The 18,152-nt window shown below is 38.3% G+C and overlaps 1 pseudogene; it reads right to left on the bottom strand.

Annotated features, from left to right (window-relative positions):
• Positions 1–7,317: 7,317 nt before the first annotated feature.
• On the bottom strand, positions 7,318–8,818 carry LOC104598172 (granule-bound starch synthase 2, chloroplastic/amyloplastic pseudogene; annotated as a pseudogene).
• Positions 8,819–18,152: the final 9,334 nt, after the last annotated feature.

Genomic DNA, 18,152 nt, shown 5'->3' with positions numbered 1-18,152 from the left:
CAAGAGACATTCGGTTCTGGTATACTGTCTTCTATTCCACTTCTTACCTTATCTCCATCCCATAAGGAAACTTTGTTGCTTTCACCCACTTTTGAAGAGCTATCAATGGTGATTAAACAACTGCATCCACACAAGGCTCTCAACCCCGATGGGTTCACCCCATATTTTTATCAGCACTTTTGGGAGCAAGTTGATCCAGACATCTTTGAAATGACACTGAAATTCTTCAACACCGAATTCCTCCCCAAAGAGATCAACAATACAAATTTGGTCTTTGTACCAAAAAACAATCAGCCAGTGGATACTTTAAGTTTCTAGCCTATCAACCTATGCAATGTGCTTTACAAAATAATAACAAAATGGATGGCTACACGCTTCCAGCCCATCCTCTAAGAGCTGATCTCACCCTTCCAATCAGGATTTCTCAACGGAAGACAAATTTCAAATAGTGTTCTCTTGGTCAGAGAGATTCTTCACAAAATGAAACATAAAAAAAAGGCAAGGGTTTCATAGCTCTCAAATTGGACATGTCCAAAGCATTTGATTGGATGGGGTGGTCATTTTTATACCATGTTTTTCAGAAGATGAAATTTCAAATAAAATGGTGTGACATGGTGTACCAATGTATATCCACTGCTACTTTCTTAATCAAAATTGCAAGAGAATTATATGATCATTTCAAATTGAATCATGGAGTCCGACAAGGTAATCCCATTTCCCCTTACCTATTTATCATAGGCATGGAAGTCCTTACGCAAATGTTATGCCAAGCCTCCGCATCCGGACAATTTGAAGGAGTAAAAATCAGTCAAAATAGTTCTGAGTCACTTACCTCCTCTTTGCAGATGATTGTATTCTTTTTTGCAAGGCTGAAATAGCTCAGTTTAAGGTTCTTGTCAATATCCTACAATCCTTCGAAATCATATCTGGCCAAAAAATAAACTACTCCAAGTCAAGCATCTTTTTCAGCAGGAATGTACCTCGACACCATCGGAGATTCTTCTCCCATGTTCTCCATGTAAAGAAATCTTTATTATGATCCAAGTATCTTGGCATCCAAGTCGGTAAAGATACTTATTTATGTTGCTCTCATAAGGAGGTTATTGAAAGGGCACAGTAAAAAATCTGCTCTTGGAGTTCTAAATTGTTATCATAAGTTGGTAGAACTACATTAGTAAAATCTGTTCTACAAGCTATTCCTATATACCCCATGTCAACATCCATTTTGCCAAAGTCAACTACCTCATTACTTGATAAAATGGCAAGAGCCTTCTGGTGGGGTGATTATCATAAAACTTCTCATAATACCATTGCTTGGAGGAAGCATGTCAGCCAAAAAATCAAGGAGGCCTGGGCTTTAGATCATTTGGCACCATGAATCAAGCAATGTTTTGTAAACAGATATGGAGGCTATTATCCGATAGTCAAGGTTTATAGAGTAGACAAATCAAGTCCAGGTATTTTCCCATCCTCTATTTTCTCTGCAAAAAAAAAAGGCAAATGTAATTCACAATGGTGGCAACAAGCCTGTTGGATGGCATTACTGCTAAGATCCAACCTACTATGGTCAATCAAAGATGGTACGACAATATCAGTTTACTTCGACCCTTGGATACCTACATTGCCATGTCATGTACCATCATCAACCTCATCACCCCAACAATCCCAACGGCCTGAATTAAAAGTCTTATAATTAATTAATCCTGATGGGTCTTAGAACCTCCTTCGGTTACAAGAATGTTTCCAAGCTTCCACTATCCAACACATACTGGCAGTTACTCTAGAGCCTAGCCAAACCAACGACCTGCTAGTTTGGAAACACGATGCTTCAGGTATTTTCTCAGTTAAATCAACTTACCAGTTTTTCATATCATTTGGGACTTCAGTGTCATCCACATATTTCAACTATAAATTAATATGGAAGTTTAAGGTGTCTTATAGATTCCAAAATTTTCTTTGGAAGGTTCTTTGGGATGGCTTGCTTGCAAAATATAAATGTTCATCCTAGATTAATGAACAAGACCGGCATTGTGTTTTTTGCAAGCTGCAAGAAGACACAATCCATCACCTATTTTTTGAGTGCCTGTTTGCACGGGCTATTTGGTATGGTGCACAAATTGGATTGAATCCCTCCAATATAACTCAACATCCAATACACACTATCATCACTAGCTGGTCTACGGTGCTGAGTGCAACGATGGGTAGGCAACAAGCAATAATAAGTCTAAACAGATTTGCTTTGATCATTTATCATATATGGGAAGCAATAAGAAAATATTTGAGAATATCAGCCTAGATCCGATGCAAGTGGTTAAATTAGCACTAACATTCAAGCTAGAGTACCCAACAAACAGGACCAGACCACTTCAATCAACCACTACCTTCTAATAATATACCATATTTATTTACTGATGGCTCTTATGATCCAGTTTCAGGTGCTGCAAGATGAGCTTTATCATTCGACATGTCATTGAATGATATACCATTGTAGAAGGTGGACATTCATGGGCTCTCACAAGCTACGATGCTGAAATTTGAGCCTTGTTAAGAAGGTTACAAATGGCCCATTTCTAATGGCATTACTCATCTTTTGGTTTATACAAATAGTGCCGCCCTAGTAGAATTTGCAAAAACAAATCGAGTTGCCCACTGGATTGAACAGATACATAGAAACCATTTGAGACGACTTATAGCCTCTTTTGATTATATTTATATTGTACATATTTTAAGACAAGATAACCAGACAACACATCTTTTTGCTTACTTTTCATGTAAGGGAAATCAGGGTGCACTACAACACGAGACAATCACCTCATGTAACTTTTTCTATATGAATATATCCTTCTCCTTTTGATTAAAAAAAAAAGATTTGTGCTAAGTTGTAAAGATTAACCAGTGAGAATTCATCAAAAATAATTGGTGGTATTGATTGGTGAAAATGAACAGAATTAAGTGCAGACAATCCATTTAATTCCACCTTGAGCACTAGCTTGAGGCTTATTCGCACTATATCTCACCTTATTATTGATGTTGCCATTCATAATCGTTACATGTGGTGTAGGTTATTAGTCAAAAGTGCAAGAGACACAAATTTATCTTAGGAGTCTGGATTTGTTCGCCGCACCAACCTCATAGCATATTCCTGTCACATATCAGGAACATCTCCCATACTTATATGTTATTATTCATGGACAATGTTCCTAATACACGGTGGGATGTGGCTGTGAGGAGTGCTCTGTAAGAAGCAGATCCCAATTCTTACCTTAAATGTATATTTATTTTATGATTATTAGTGTAAAAGCACATGCCATACACCTATGCAAATAGTGATAAAAGATGTAAACTAACAATATATTATCAATTTAATTTTTATGATCTTCATCAAAACCAAAACAAGTGTATTTTATAATAATATCAACAGTACTCAGAATATAATATCAATTCCTAACTAATAAGTAATAACCAAAGCTAGTTGTGAGAACCTGAGAGGGCATAATTGGATCAGGCTTTCATCAAAATTTGAATGTCAAAGCAATGCAAAATGCTAACTCAGACCAACCCGAGTCACACCACTTTATAACCATTAACCAAGATTGATGATCCAATTACTGAGAAGTCTGAGATGGTCACTTCCTCCAAAACTGCTGAAGCTACTATTGTTTGTTCTAGCATTGGCTCTGATTTTCTAGTTTCTACCATTCGAAAGGAGATGTAATCAATTAATCACCGAGTTTTTCATGAATGGAATTGCCTTCGGGCTTTCATAGCTAAAGGCTATTCTTGATAAGGTTTATAACTCTCATATGCATCCTTATCCATAGGTGTTCATAAAAAATCATTGTGTTCTAGGTTTTGATTAGTCAAAGTTTAAAGTCACATTACAGGGTGTTAGAGGGAGATTCAAAATTTCAAGAATCTCTTTCCTCCCTCTCTTGTTTTTTAGTTTTGTCTTTTCCTCTTCCCACTCTTGAAGTGCATGGGAAAGACTCATTGTCCCGCATTGCTCGGGAAAGGAGTAGAGGTAAAATATATCTATACTTTTGCTCTCCCTATGGGTAGAGACCCAAGGAGGAAAGCACTGTAGATATCCAATGCATGTTGGGGGCTTGGAGGTGCTTTTTACATGCGTGCATCGAGCCGGGTTGGGGTGTGGGCAAGGGCGCGGGTACATGTGCGTGCATGTGTGCATGATGCACCAAATTGGTTTTGCTTTTATTGGTTTAATTATGACTATATAAATTTCGAATTTAATTTTAAACGTTTTCTTCTTCGTGTCTCTTCAAACAGATTTGTGTCTCTTTCCTTTCTGTGTCTTTTCGAACAAGTGCACTATTCTGAAGAGGCACTTGTGTGAATACTCTATAAAAGGAGTGTTGGTCGACCTAGTCTTGACACACCAACATTTTCGACAGTCTTCTTCTCTGTATTCTCTGCAAATATGAGCATCATCTCTCTATGGTTTGCGGAGGTCTAGTAAGCAAATCCATGTCTACCTGTGGCCTGTGGGCTATTTTTTCTTGACGACCAATTTGCTATCACCTAGTTGCACCTAGGGCCTTAGGGGCAAATGCGGTTTTAAGGAGCGTGATCAAGTGGCATGACTCAACCCTCATTCTCTTGGTTTCGCAGTTCTGCAACACCATACACCTACAATCTCTCAGTTTAGAAAGTGATTACCGATAAATTTCATATGCCTTCTTTATTATTTTCCAAGATAGGGTCACGAGATGGATCCATTGATCTAGAACGTTCCTACGTAAAAATAAGCTTAGTGGAAAAGCCTCTCTCTCCCACGTAATAATAAACTTCATGGGGAAGCTACTCTCTCTCTCTTTCCTTCTTGCTTTCATTGTAATGTCTTGGAGAATTAATCACTTCATGGAATAGCCCTTTTCTGGCCGAAAGGATTTTGTGGATTTCCTAGTAAACATTACCAGGTTTTACGAATTGGGCCCATCTCATAAAGTCAAAATCCGCTCGTGAAAGCTCTCCCAAACGGGCACAGGGTTTGATCCACGGAACTCGGTAGACAGTAGCTGCCATCTCTATGTGTAGATAAGTAGATATTACCATGCCTCGCTTGACTAAATCCTGTCTAAGAGGATTTGTACAGTGAGTCAGTGAGGAATTAATCACTGTGATTTGGGAGTGGATCATTTAGTGACATCTTAGCTTTGTGCCATCTGCCCATTTAGCTTTGTGCCATCTGCCCATAACACTTGAGAGGACCGGCAGCACAAACCTATAATATGCTAGCGCCTGTGATTTATAGGGTAATTCTTGAGAAATTAAGGCTCATTTTAGGAATACAAATGCAAATATATAGTGTAAAACCTTATATTTTATATTATTTTGTATATATTTGTATTGTATATATTTACATTTATATTCTTTTCAAATTGAGCCTAAATTATTTAAACCTCCCTTCCTACTTCAAATAAATATCCAAATGCACCCCTTTCCTAATCATCGTATAATAAAAAAAATTATAATACCGAAGAGATATGATACCGAAAAGGTTTTGACCCTACTTTTTTGATTGGTTATAAGTTTTTCGGGTATCATGTCATTCCGACATCATAGTTATACCCCTGTTCTAAGAAATACTAAAATTATGAGTTATGAGTTATGACTATGCCCTTATGATGAATTTGCATAGTAGACACCCTTGTTCACTCTCTAAATTACCTAGCTATTATGGCATTTTTGCTAACAAGGTGGATTCACTTTGTTTCTGCTTATATGAAGTTTCAAGAAGATTTGGCTATCTCTTCATCTCGGGTTATGGCTTTTCCTGGAGTTATGAAAACACTTTTGGGGACTTAACGAGTTCACTCTTCGAATCTATATTTTTACTTGGCTTGCACCACTCAAACCCTTCGTGCCTTGCATGCTTTCTCTCTTGCTTAGGTAATAAAGTGGAAAGGACTGCTGGTATTGTAAGGAGGTTGAGGGTTTGGAATACAATCCTTTTTAGTGCCCAATTATGAAGGCGGTTTGGTTTGGACCTTGTGTAGCAATATGCATCAAGGTTTTTAAAACTGAATCGGACAACGAATCAGTTGGGAGTTCGATTGTTCGAATTGAACGAATAGCCCGTTCTGACAAAAAAAATTAAAAAATTAAAAAATAAAAATAGTCAAAACCATTGAATGGTTCAAACAGTTTGAACGTTTCGAACAATCCAACTGCCCGGATCAACGATTTACTGATTAAATCAATTTTTTTGACAAAATTACGGTTTTAGAGAAAAAAGAACTGATCATCTGACCGGTTCCCGACTTTTCCGGTCCAACTATCTGATTCAGTTTGATTTTGAAAACCATGATACGCAGAAAGGATCATCCAACTTGAAAGTTAATTGACTGGTTGACTTTATGGTAGAGTTTAATGAAGGATTCGCAAAATGGGGAACTTTTCTTTTTCAGCGATTGTGCAATCATTGTTTGGTATATTTGGAAAGCTCGTTGCAAACATGTTATGGAAGGTCTCACCCCAAATCCAAGTTCTATAATCGATGCCACCCATTCCCAGATCAACATCTTGACTTTCTATATTTGAAAGGATAGGAGCCCCTCTATTTACAGGTCCTAACTTGCACCAATCTATCACCCATTGGACTCCTAGTGCCCCTTTACTAAAAATAAATGTAGACGGATCTCTTGGTGTTTTTCTGTTATGGGCCTGCACGTAGGATCTTGTCACGGGTCGGTTCACGGTGAGAAAGCCCTGCTTTCCTTTGCGTCTTCCCTTGCGTGCAGACCCTGTTATGGGAAATTGAATGGGTGATTTGTCCAAGAGACCACCCAAACTCTCCTCACTCTCTTTCTTGGCTGAAAAACTGAATGCCTTTATTTCAATTCGTAGCTCCTTAAATAGGAGATTACAAAAGGAAATTCCTAATTAAACTCAAACTCCAAATGGTAACACAACTCTTACTTAAGATAAGATAAGATAAAGATAAGGATAAGGGATGAGGAGTGGTGTAGTTGGCGGCGAGTTGGCAGGCAGAGCTGATGTGGTAAGATAAGTGTGGGCCCACCCTGATGAGCTGTCATGTGGGCCCTGCCCTACTGCTACTGTCGGGCGGTGCGCGCGTCTCGCGGTGTTGCTGCCGTGCGGTGCGTGCTGCGCGCTGCCGGGCGGTGTGTGCTACGTGCCGCTAGGCGGTGCGTGCTGCGCGCTGTCGGGCGGCGCGTGCTGCTGTGCAGCACTGCCGGGCGGTGCCTGCTGCTGTGCGGCCTGCTGTGCGTGCTGCTGCCTTTGACTGCACCGCAGTGCACTTTCGGTCGGTGTGTCCATAACATCACACCCCTCCTAGACAACGAGCTTGTCCTCAAGCTCGAATTCTAGATACGTGGCTTGGAACTCTGCCAATGAATCAAACGGCTGCACCCTATCTCTCGGTCCACCAACAGCATGAACAACAGGGACTGCCCCGTAGCTCAGTGCATAAAGCTGGTTCAGTCCACATGGCTCAGATCTAGAAGGCATGAGTAGGATGTTTGCACCAACAGTTATTCGATGGGCCATTTTCACAAAGAAACCAACCCAACCCCTGACTTTGTCATGGTGTTGATTCTCAAAATGTTTGAGAAGCTGTTCCCGGTCAGGTCTCCCATTGCCCAACATGACTAGTTGCACATCCTGGTCCACCATCCAAGGAATGGACTCAGCAACGAGATCAACACCTTTTTGATGGTCAAGCCTGCCAATGAACCCAATCAGAGGAACATTCTCCCGAAGAGGAAGACCAAGCTCCCTTTGTAGAGCTGCTTTGCATTGAGGCTTGCCAGTCTGAAGAGTCTCCGCGGGGTAATTGGTGTAGCCATCCGATGCCAGGTAAACATCTAATTGTGGGTTTCCTTCGTTTGCATCAATCCCATTCACGATGCCCTTCAGCTTCCCATCAAACTCATTTATTTTTTGATGCAGACCCCAGCCACCTTCTTTAGTTTTCATCTCCCAGGCGTAACCATGGCTTACAGTGACTACACAATCTGCTGCTCTCCGGCCAGTTGCAAGGACATTGAAGTGTTCCCCACCTCCTGGGTCATATAGTTTGAAGTAGTTTTGTGGAAGATCCACATAACGAAAATCGCATACTAGACCATGACCCTGGTGTGCTATGTTGTGGATCACAGGAACGCACCGGGTATTACTTACAGAAGGGAACCTCAAGAGCAGCCTTACCGAAGAGAACCATGCGTTTTAAAATATCCTCTCGGCCTCCCCCATATATATTTTTCTCAATATTACGAAACATAGGGTTGTCCATGAACACAAAATCCATGCCATCAATATAAGCTTGAAAGAAAGTTACCTCCATATCCTGCCCTTCCACCTTATATCTCTTGCGCACTCCTGTTTCTTGGGCCTCTGCATAGTTACCATACCGTAGTGCCACAACCATAACTCTATGTCCACGCCGAGCCAAAGCCTTCGGTAAAGCCCTAACAACATCGCCAAGCCCACCTGTCTTCGACAAAGGAGCGCATTCTGCAGGTACCAATATAATGTTTGTGACTTTGTCCCCGGCCACAGGAGGAGACTTTATAGTTTCATCCTCCGGGCGTTGATCCTTGGGAATAACTGCGGCTGTAGGGGCAGTGATTTGTTGTTCGCTAGATGCCTCTGCCCAGTCCGGACAGTGACTGTTTGTGTTGGCGATTCCCTCAGAACTCCTTTCTTTATTGGAGAGGAATGCTTCCAGGTGGCGTCGCAGCTCCCGGACATCTTCCTTGACTTCACGAACCTCCATGCTGGTTTCTGCTAGCCTATGTTCAAGTTCGTTGACCTTTGATGATAGCTGCTCCATATCGCCCGTGACGTTTGGCTCTGATACCAAAATGTTATGGGCCCGCGCGTAGGATCTCGTCACGGGTCGGTCCACGGTGAGAAGGCCCTACTTCCCCTTGCGCCTTCCCTTGCGTGCAGACCCTATTGTGGAAAACTGAATGGGTGATTTGTCCAAGAGACCACCCGAACTCTTCTCACTCTTTTTCTTGGCTGGAAAACTGAATGCCTTTATTTCAATTCGTAGCTCCTCAAAATAGGAAATTACAAAAGGAAATTCCTAATTAATCTCAAACTCTAACTTGAACTCAAACTCCTAATTACCTACTCCTAATGGTAACACAACTCTTACTTAAGATAAGATAAGATAAAGATAAGGATAAGGGATGAGGAATGGTGTAGCTGGCGGCGAGTTGGCGGGCATAGCTGATGTGGTAAATAAGTGTGGGCCCACCCTGATAATTTGTCATTTGGGCCCCGCCCTACTACTGCTGCCGGGCGGTGCGCGCGTCTCGCGGTGCTGCTGTCGTGCGGTGCGTGCTGCTACCGTGAGGTGCGTGCCGCTGCCGTGCGGTGCGTGTTGCGCACTGCTGGGCGGTGCATGTTGCGTGTGGCCAGGCGGTGCGTACTGCTGTGCGGCGCTGCCGGGCGGTGCGTGCTGCGCGCTGTCGGGCGATGCCTGCTGCTATGTGGCCTGCTGTGCGTGCTGCTGCCTTTGACTGCGCCGCAGTGCGCTTCCGATCGGTGTGTCCATAACATTTTCAGTTTGGTGTCGGTATGGTTATTCGTGATCACAACGGGAATTTTTTTACTTGCAAGATTTGTCATGAAGCCTTTTGCACACGAGTTGTCTTTCAGTGATATTTATATTGAAATAGACACGCAGAAGATTGTTAATTACCTGTTGGACATCTCTTATATTGGCGATTGCACTCAGAAATTGTCGATTGTAGGTGCCTTCTGCAAGGTTTCCCACACTCTATTGTCTCCTACGCCCCTCGTACATGCAACAAAGTTGTACATCTTGTAGTAGCTAAATTTCCTTCTAATGTCTCTCGTCCAACTACGTGGTTTCTAGCGCCTGATTTTCTTAGGCTTGTAGATCGGATGTTTTTTTTTTCTATGAAGCAAACTAATGGTGCACGATTTGGTGGCTCTCACGTGTTAGATGATTCGAATGTTGAATCAGATGCTTGCCTTATCGATAGCCGAATTGAGTTGGGTTAAGCTAGGGCTGGCCGAGTTGCACTGTATTGCAAGAGAAAGAGTTAGAGTGTCCGGATTGTTTGTATTCGGTGGGCACTCCGATGCTTAATTCAGCAAAGAGTTTTTATATATGCGTGGTGCTCAGAGACCTTCTCATAACAGGTCTCAGGTTCTCGCAAGGCCGTTTTCATCAAATCGGGAGAGTAATGACATCGACTACGTAATCTGCGCAATGGGCTTAGGTTCATCTGATTGACTTTAAGGCACATGATGCAGGCAGTCCAGCCTAACGGTCAACTCATTAATATCCCGGAGAACTCAGTCTGATAACGGATCCATGTGACAAGTTAGTGAGCATGCTTCATAGGTCACCGGTGATGTTTATTACCTCGACCAGTCCCTGAGGTAGGCCTTTCCTTATTCGGAGGTCTCTTAGGTCGTTCGGGCCGAGGTACTTTTATGTCGGCCCTATGAGGTGCTTTTAGCCAATTTGTTGAGGTGATCTGTTTACTCAACACTGAAGTGTCACGGTATCATTCAGATGACCAAATTACCCCCATCACAGCATATGGTTTTTTCCAAAAAAAAAAAAAAACTTGTACTCGAATTTGGTCTTTAAATCGAACAATTTTGAGGTATATCAATAAATCTTCATTATAGAGTTCCTCATTAACAAGAATAGGATTTGGAAATATTAAGTGCAACCGTTTTCTGTCCAAGAATTTCATTTTCTTTTTCAGATTGGATAAACTTTATCACACACTTGAATGGAATAAAACTGTCCCTTACGGTTAGATTGTCGTTATCTTAAAGGTTTAAGTATTTGTCAGGAAACATATAAGAGATTTAAGTAATTTTTGCTTCTTTTAATCATTAGATGTGTTTAATGACAAAAATATCCCCATAGGTTGAATATGAAGCATCTGAAACCATGAAAAAAGCATCCCTCTTTAATTGCTAAATGACAAAAGAATTATTCTGTAACTTAGCATAGTCTTCGTGCTGTTACATCTAGTAAACAAACAAACCTTCTTTATTCTCTTTTCTCACTTTGCATGTTATGACGAAAAATATTGCTTTTTTAGTCCCTTTTTGACGGGTCCAAAATAATATACTCTCTCTTTCTCCTTTTGATTGTGCAAAACTGCAAGTTGCAACATGCAAAAGTAAATGTGATTGAGAATATATAAAGTGGATCAGCTCAGCTTTTGATTATGGATTGGGAATACTTCGGCTGTTGGGGGCCAAAAGCCTGGGCGGTTAAGAACGTTTTTGGGCATGACACGTTTACCAGGTAGAGGGTAAAAGAATAATTGCACTGAATATCCCTTTGATGAAAAAGACAAGAACGGACTGAGACACAGAGTACCGTTTGAGAGCAAACGGGATTTCCTATTCATTTTTTCTACCCACTCTATACCCCACTACCCGTAGTGAATTGCAGCTACATATTTTTCAATTTGGATTAGAGGGCTTTCATAAAGCCATTTATGGGGTTAAATAGAATTAGAAATTCTAAAAGCTGAAAATAGACCTAGATGGACTAAGGTATTTAAAACCGAACCAAACAATGAATTAGTTAGGGGTCCGGTTTTTGGGTCGAATAGTTTGATTGGTCGAACCGAATAGATGGCCCGTTTTGACAAAAAAAAATATAACTAAATAGTTGGATGGTTCTAGTATGGTTGAATTTTTTTCAATCCATTTCAATCAAATAATAAATGTCACAATTTTGTGAGAATATCATGATCTGATCATATGAAACTCAATCCTATTTTATCGAATTTGGATACCCCCAAGTGAATTCAAATACCCAACATCCTTAAGAGATACAGATTCGAATTCGAATCAATGTTTGTAATATCCAAATAATCTCTAGATCAGATTTACAGTTTATAGTATTGGATCAGATTTAGATATAGTCCATTTCCATCCCTATACCACCAAATAATAATATAAAATATGTACAAAAATCAGCATTATTTTACCAAAATTCAAAGGCATGATCATTCTATGAAAAAAACACAATGATACTAAGCATCATATATAAACAGGTTCGCCAGAGTCCCTTTGGGAAGTGCCAGAATTCGCCGTAGAGTTATTTGGTAGGGGTGACTCGTCGAAGGGAGTCACCCCCTGGCTTTGTTTTTTTCTGTTTCCAGAGAGGTTATCTCTCGAGCTCTCTTGAGGTTTCATTTCTTTTATGTTCTTTGTTGGTTTCCCTCTGTTCGTTTCTTTGTTTTTTTGTTCTTCTGTTCTCATTTGGTTTTCCTTTTCTGTTCTCCATTTCTCTGTTCGTTTGTTCTTCTGTTCTTCTCCCATCTATTCTTCTCCATCTGTTTTTTGTTCGTTCGTTCTCTTTGTTTCCCCTTTTGTTACCTATGTTCTCTCCTTTTCCCTAGAATCCTTTATGCGATAACCACTGGTGGAAGTTGATTCTTGTATTACCGTCTTCTGTGATTTGGTTGGCAATTATAGTCCTCCGACGTCCTGAATGGCAGTTTCAGTACTCTGGCATTTTGGGCAATTACAGTTTTCCGACAATGGTAGTTCGCAGTTGACAGTTCTCTAGTGTGTTGGATGTCAATTATAATTCTTGGTCATACGTCTTTTGCGGATTGGATTGGAGTTGTTGGAAGTTACAGATCATGGCTTTGGCTTTGTAACCTCCACTGTCATTTTTTTGTTTTTGTTGGAAACCTTTCATGTCAGTTTCGCTTACAGGTTATGGTTGTTTGGAGATGCAGTTATCCACTTCTGTTGGTGGTTTTAATTCACTTTGTTTTGGTTGCAGAAGTTCTTTCGGTGCTCTTTCATCCATCTCTTTATTTTGTTCTTCTTGAGATTTGTCTCTGAACTTTATTTAGCCTTATTGGCATCTCTTTCTCTTAAATGAATGAAATATGATTTAAAACCTTCAATATATATATATATATATATATATATAAACAGATTCACATTGACAAGCAATAACTTTAACCCACTTTTTTTTTTTTGGGTAAAATCCAGTTGATGATAAATTGGGTATAGGAGATGGGAAAATCTATAATGTTGAAAATTTATAATACTGGAAGAGTTCTAACCAATCAAAAGCCTATGAATTTTGATAAAGACTACCTAATTGGTTATCATTTTTATGATACTAGTTTATTTGTATTTTTTTGGTAAGTATATAATACCAATTGATTGGTTATATATTTATGATATCATGTCTTTTTGGTATCATAGTCAAACCCAGGGAGAAACTTATAATCAATCAATTGGCATCATAAAAGTGGTAATCAATTAGGTGGGGTTTTAGCAAAATTGGCATGAGAGTTTTGATTGGTCAAAGCCTATTCATTATCATTTCTTTTCAGCATCAAGAACTGATTTTCATAAATCCTCTATCCCCATTGATTTTTTGGTAAAATCTTCCTCCTTGCTTTACATAGAGTAAAAGGCATGAGGGTCCCCTATACTATGTGGATGAGAGGATACAAAGGGCCGGTGACATTTTTTTATTAGTTTTGGCATTGAGATGTCCCCAATGTGCCATTGGATGCCATCTATCTTTGTGTTAACACACTTTTTACTGGTGGTTAAGATAATTCCCTATGCTGCTAAGTTTATATAGTAATTTTTTTGATAGTAAATATATGTTTTCAATTTTTTTATATTTTTATATCTATAAAAATTATTTTTATTTGCCACACTTATGAATATAAATAACATATTTATAGATAAATAACACATATATATCAGATCGGGTCCTCTTGAACCGGATAGGGGCGATCCGATTTCTGATTGGGTCCTATTATCCAGTTTGATCCAAAATGGGGGATATCCGAATCCAACAAAATAGGATCAGACTTCAGATTGGATCATGATCCAATCCATTTGCATTTTGCATCCCTACATGACATGTTTAAGTAGGGGAGTAAATTGGAGTCCGAATCTGCTCCTCACACCAACTTCACAACATGTCCCAACTACACATCAGGAACATCTTCTATACTTTATGTTGTTATTCATGGGGATATGTTCCCCGATACACAGTGGGATGGGCTGTGAGATCGGTGTGAGGTGCAATGTATGAGGAGCAAAACCCAATTTAGTAAATTATATCCCAATGTCTGATTTTGTCTTGAGATTCAATATAACTAAACTGAATTTAAGGTCTATTTGGTTCACACTTGTAATGAGAATCAGAATCAGAATGAATCATCCATTTAAATCGAATGTCAAACCACAAACCCATAAACCAGTGGCCAAATGGTTCCGGTTCCAAGTCAGTTTTTAAAGCACTGATTGTTATTATGCAGAGTTAGATATAGAGCTATGACTTCTTTTCATTCTTTTTGGTAGACAAATTAGATGAACATCAGGGGTCATCTTCCAAAGATGCAATCTAACTCATTTGTTCAAGTATAATCGGGAAAAGATGTACCAGTCGCAAGTTGATTATTAATCGGTATCATAAAATAGACCCAGAATAAAAATAAATTATTTATTAATCCGGATAATCGTGTCTGACCCATGATTTTTAAAACTGACTCAGAGGCCGAATTGGTTAGGGGTCCAGTTACCAGGTCGAACAGTCAGACCGTTCGAACTGAACTATCAGCGCATTCTGACAAAAAATAAAAATAATAAAAAAATAAAAAATGGTCAAAACTGTTCAAATGGTTTGGATGATTAACCGGCCGGATCAGCAGTTTGCTGACCAAAGGTTTTTAGAAAAAATCTGGTTTTGGGGAGAAAACAAAACCGATCACCTGACTGATTCCCAGTTTTTCCAATCTAACCATCCAATCTGATCCAATTTTAAAAACCATGATCTAACCCAACATCAATAATCACCTATGATAATAACAACTATAAACTTTAGTTTGCTTATATAACCTCAATATAAGTAACATGAAAATAGTTTGATAAAACAATATGCTGCCTATAAAACATACTACTTTTTAGACCTAAAATTTATCGCAATAATAATTATGCCGGAACCAATTCTTGCTATTCCAAACAGATTATACAATTAATAATATATAAAGGTCATATAGTTTTTTTATAATTTCTGTTTTATGGTTTATTTCCTCTCAAAATTTTTTTATTGATCGAGGGGGTGACTAGAAATGATGAGTCGATGAGGGTTGGGAATCTATCATAACCAAGAAAATGGTAGATCCATCCAGACATGAAAAGAGACTAGAGATGATGAACTCTAAGCTACAGGGGAAGACCGAATCTGATAGGCATGGCACATCCTTGTAAATACACCAAGTAAAGCGCTCAACAAGTATTCTAATTAGGAATGTCAATGGGTTGGGTTAAATGGTATATCCGCTTGAAAGGGTCGGGTTAGGGTCAATATATTTGGCTTTAGGGTCGGGTTAGGGTTTTGATTATTCAATTTAAATTGGGTTCAAGTTTTGACTGACCCGTCCCATCGGGTTATGATACCCTGCATATATATAAAAAGTATTCTTTTAACTTTTTTGACTTTTAACTCTATAGCTTTAAAGTTTAAGATTTATTTACATGTTGGTTTTGATTTTTTTCTTTTCTTTTAAATGGGAAAAGTGGCATCTTAGATTTTATAAAATAATTTCCTAACTTAAATTAATAGATTTTAGGTCTTCAAAACATGTTAAAAAATATAATTGAAATGCTACGGGTCAATTTGGGTCGGTATCAGGTTAGACCCTATATGATCTGGTTGGATTTGGAAATTATGTACTTTAAGATGGATCGGATTCGGGTTGATGTGCTACCCATGCCAAACCTGACCCATTGACATCCCTAATTCTGATTTCTGACAAATGTCTTAGAATTTTGTTAATCAATGTGCTTACTAAATGTGCTTATTGAGTGTGCCTACGGCTACCTGATCCTCCTGACTTTTATAGGGTTGCAACTTTTGTGGGGTAAGGTTGGGGTTTTGTCAAAATTTTAATGGATCAATCTGAAGCCAGAGCCTAAAACTGTGTAAATTATTGACTCAGGCCAATCCGACCTGCACCTCTAAACTTTTAAGGCTCACTTTAAAAAGATTGTAAATATAAATATATACAGTGTAAATACATGTTTAAAAATATAAAATACACGGCTTTGCACCTTACATAATTGCATTTGTACTCTTTCCAAAACAGCCGGTAGAAATTAGTGGTTTTTATGGGTTGAAGTTGAAAGTTGAGGCATAATTTGGAAGAAATACCGCAAATACAAATAAATACATAGAGTGAAAAACCTTATATTTTGTATGTATTTATACTTATACTCCTTCCAAACGATTGATTCTTAATTTCTTATGCAAACTATGCATACCAATGTTTTCCCTGGCAAACTGATTGGATTGAATTTGGATTGGGATGCATCTGTATGACTGTATCTATTTTTCAATATTGTATGACTGTATCTAGTATAAGGGAGACCTGAATTTTATTCAATATTTGACCATGTATGCAACATGTATTAGATATAGATATCTATTTTTCTCTTTTTTGGGGGGTGGTGTTACTTGAAATTTAATAAATATTTATAAAACAAGTATAAATCATAAAAGTTAATTATAAAATTGGTTCATATTTTATTATAAAACAAGTATAAATCATAAATATTCAAATATATATATATATATATATATTTGAATGTGACAAATGAAACAGGTTCAAAATTGGTTCATAGCAAAATTCAACCCATTTGCGGCCCTACTAAAAATTGTTATTATAACGGTTTCAGTTTTCACCTCCATAGATTTTGGTACTTCTCTTTGTTGCTTTTTCCAATATTGGACAGGTGGCGGTGATCAACTCATATTATACTTGAAGAGATACACATGATGCATATATTAGTGGGGAGAGAAAGAGTCCAACTAATGGTGGCTATGGCTCAGTTGGTAGGATCTCTCACTCAGGTCGTTGCAACAGAAACCTGTGATCAACTTCCCTCGCGAGCATATAGTCAACATTTTAAGATATTCGAATTCAATTTGATTATGTTGAATCTCGATTTTGAAATTAAAATTTTAAATATTATTAATATCTCTAACTATATAAGTGAATTTGTAAATATGATATATAAAAATTGAATTTATAAAAGCATTAGAACCAGAATGGATCATACATCCAAAATAGGTCAAATCCTGGGTTCACTCATTGATGTCGTAGTTAAAATGTATTAGCAAGTGACTTCATGAAATGCACGTGGTTGAATATAATTCTATTGCGTTTGGGTTGGTAAGTTTGGGCCTATATGTCAACTTGGGTCCAAGCCAAGGTACATGTCTATGGTTAGTTGGTTACTATTGGGTTGGCTCTTGACTCTTAACTCTTGACCTGATCCATCCATCTAATTTATACTGCTATTCAATTAAGAGAGAGGGGACGTTAAGAAAAATTAAAACTTAAGAAGTTTTATTGCAACTTCTGATACTTTTAATAATTTAATTTTGGGTAAAATACAAAAACCTCCCCTGAAGTTTCTGACAATCATAAAAACTTTTTCTATAGTTTTATTTTAACAAATACCTCCCCTAAACTTTTGAGAAATTCAACAAAAACCTCCCTTCCAATACTGTCCCATACGGAAAACATTAGATTGATGCACCTGTTTTTTCCAAATATCCATTTTACCATTTTATAAATTATTTTACATACAAACTTACTGAAATAATCCCATTTTAACTCAACAAAAAACATATTTCAGTAATTTTATATGTAAAATTACTGAAATGATCATTAAAATAGGTTTTTGTTGAGTTAAAATGGGGTTATTTCAGTAATTTTATATGTAGAATGGGTATTTGGAAAAAAACTGGTGCATCAATCTAACATTTTTCATTTGGGACAGTGACAGAAGGGAGATTTTTGTTGAATTTCTCAAAAGTTCAAGGGAGGTATTTATTAAAATAAAACTATAGGGGAGATTTTTATGATTGTCAAAAACTTCAAGGGAGGTTTTTGTTAAAATATGAAGCAGGTGACATGTGTGAGAAATGAAGGGAGAAGGAGGTATGTGGTGGTGAGAGCAAGGGTGCATTAGGTTGGTTTAGATCAAGTTGAGGTTGACCATAACCCAACCAAAGTTATTGAACCCCCAATCCTTATGCTAACCCAACCCAATGTTTTAGGTTAGGTTATAGTTGGCCCAATTTCTATAATTCCTTT

The sequence above is a fragment of the Nelumbo nucifera genome, chromosome 4, assembly GCF_055504915.1.
Source record: "Nelumbo nucifera cultivar China Antique chromosome 4, China Antique-T2T, whole genome shotgun sequence".
NCBI lineage: Eukaryota > Viridiplantae > Streptophyta > Magnoliopsida > Proteales > Nelumbonaceae > Nelumbo > Nelumbo nucifera.
This window is presented reverse-complemented; position numbering and strand designations above follow the sequence as displayed.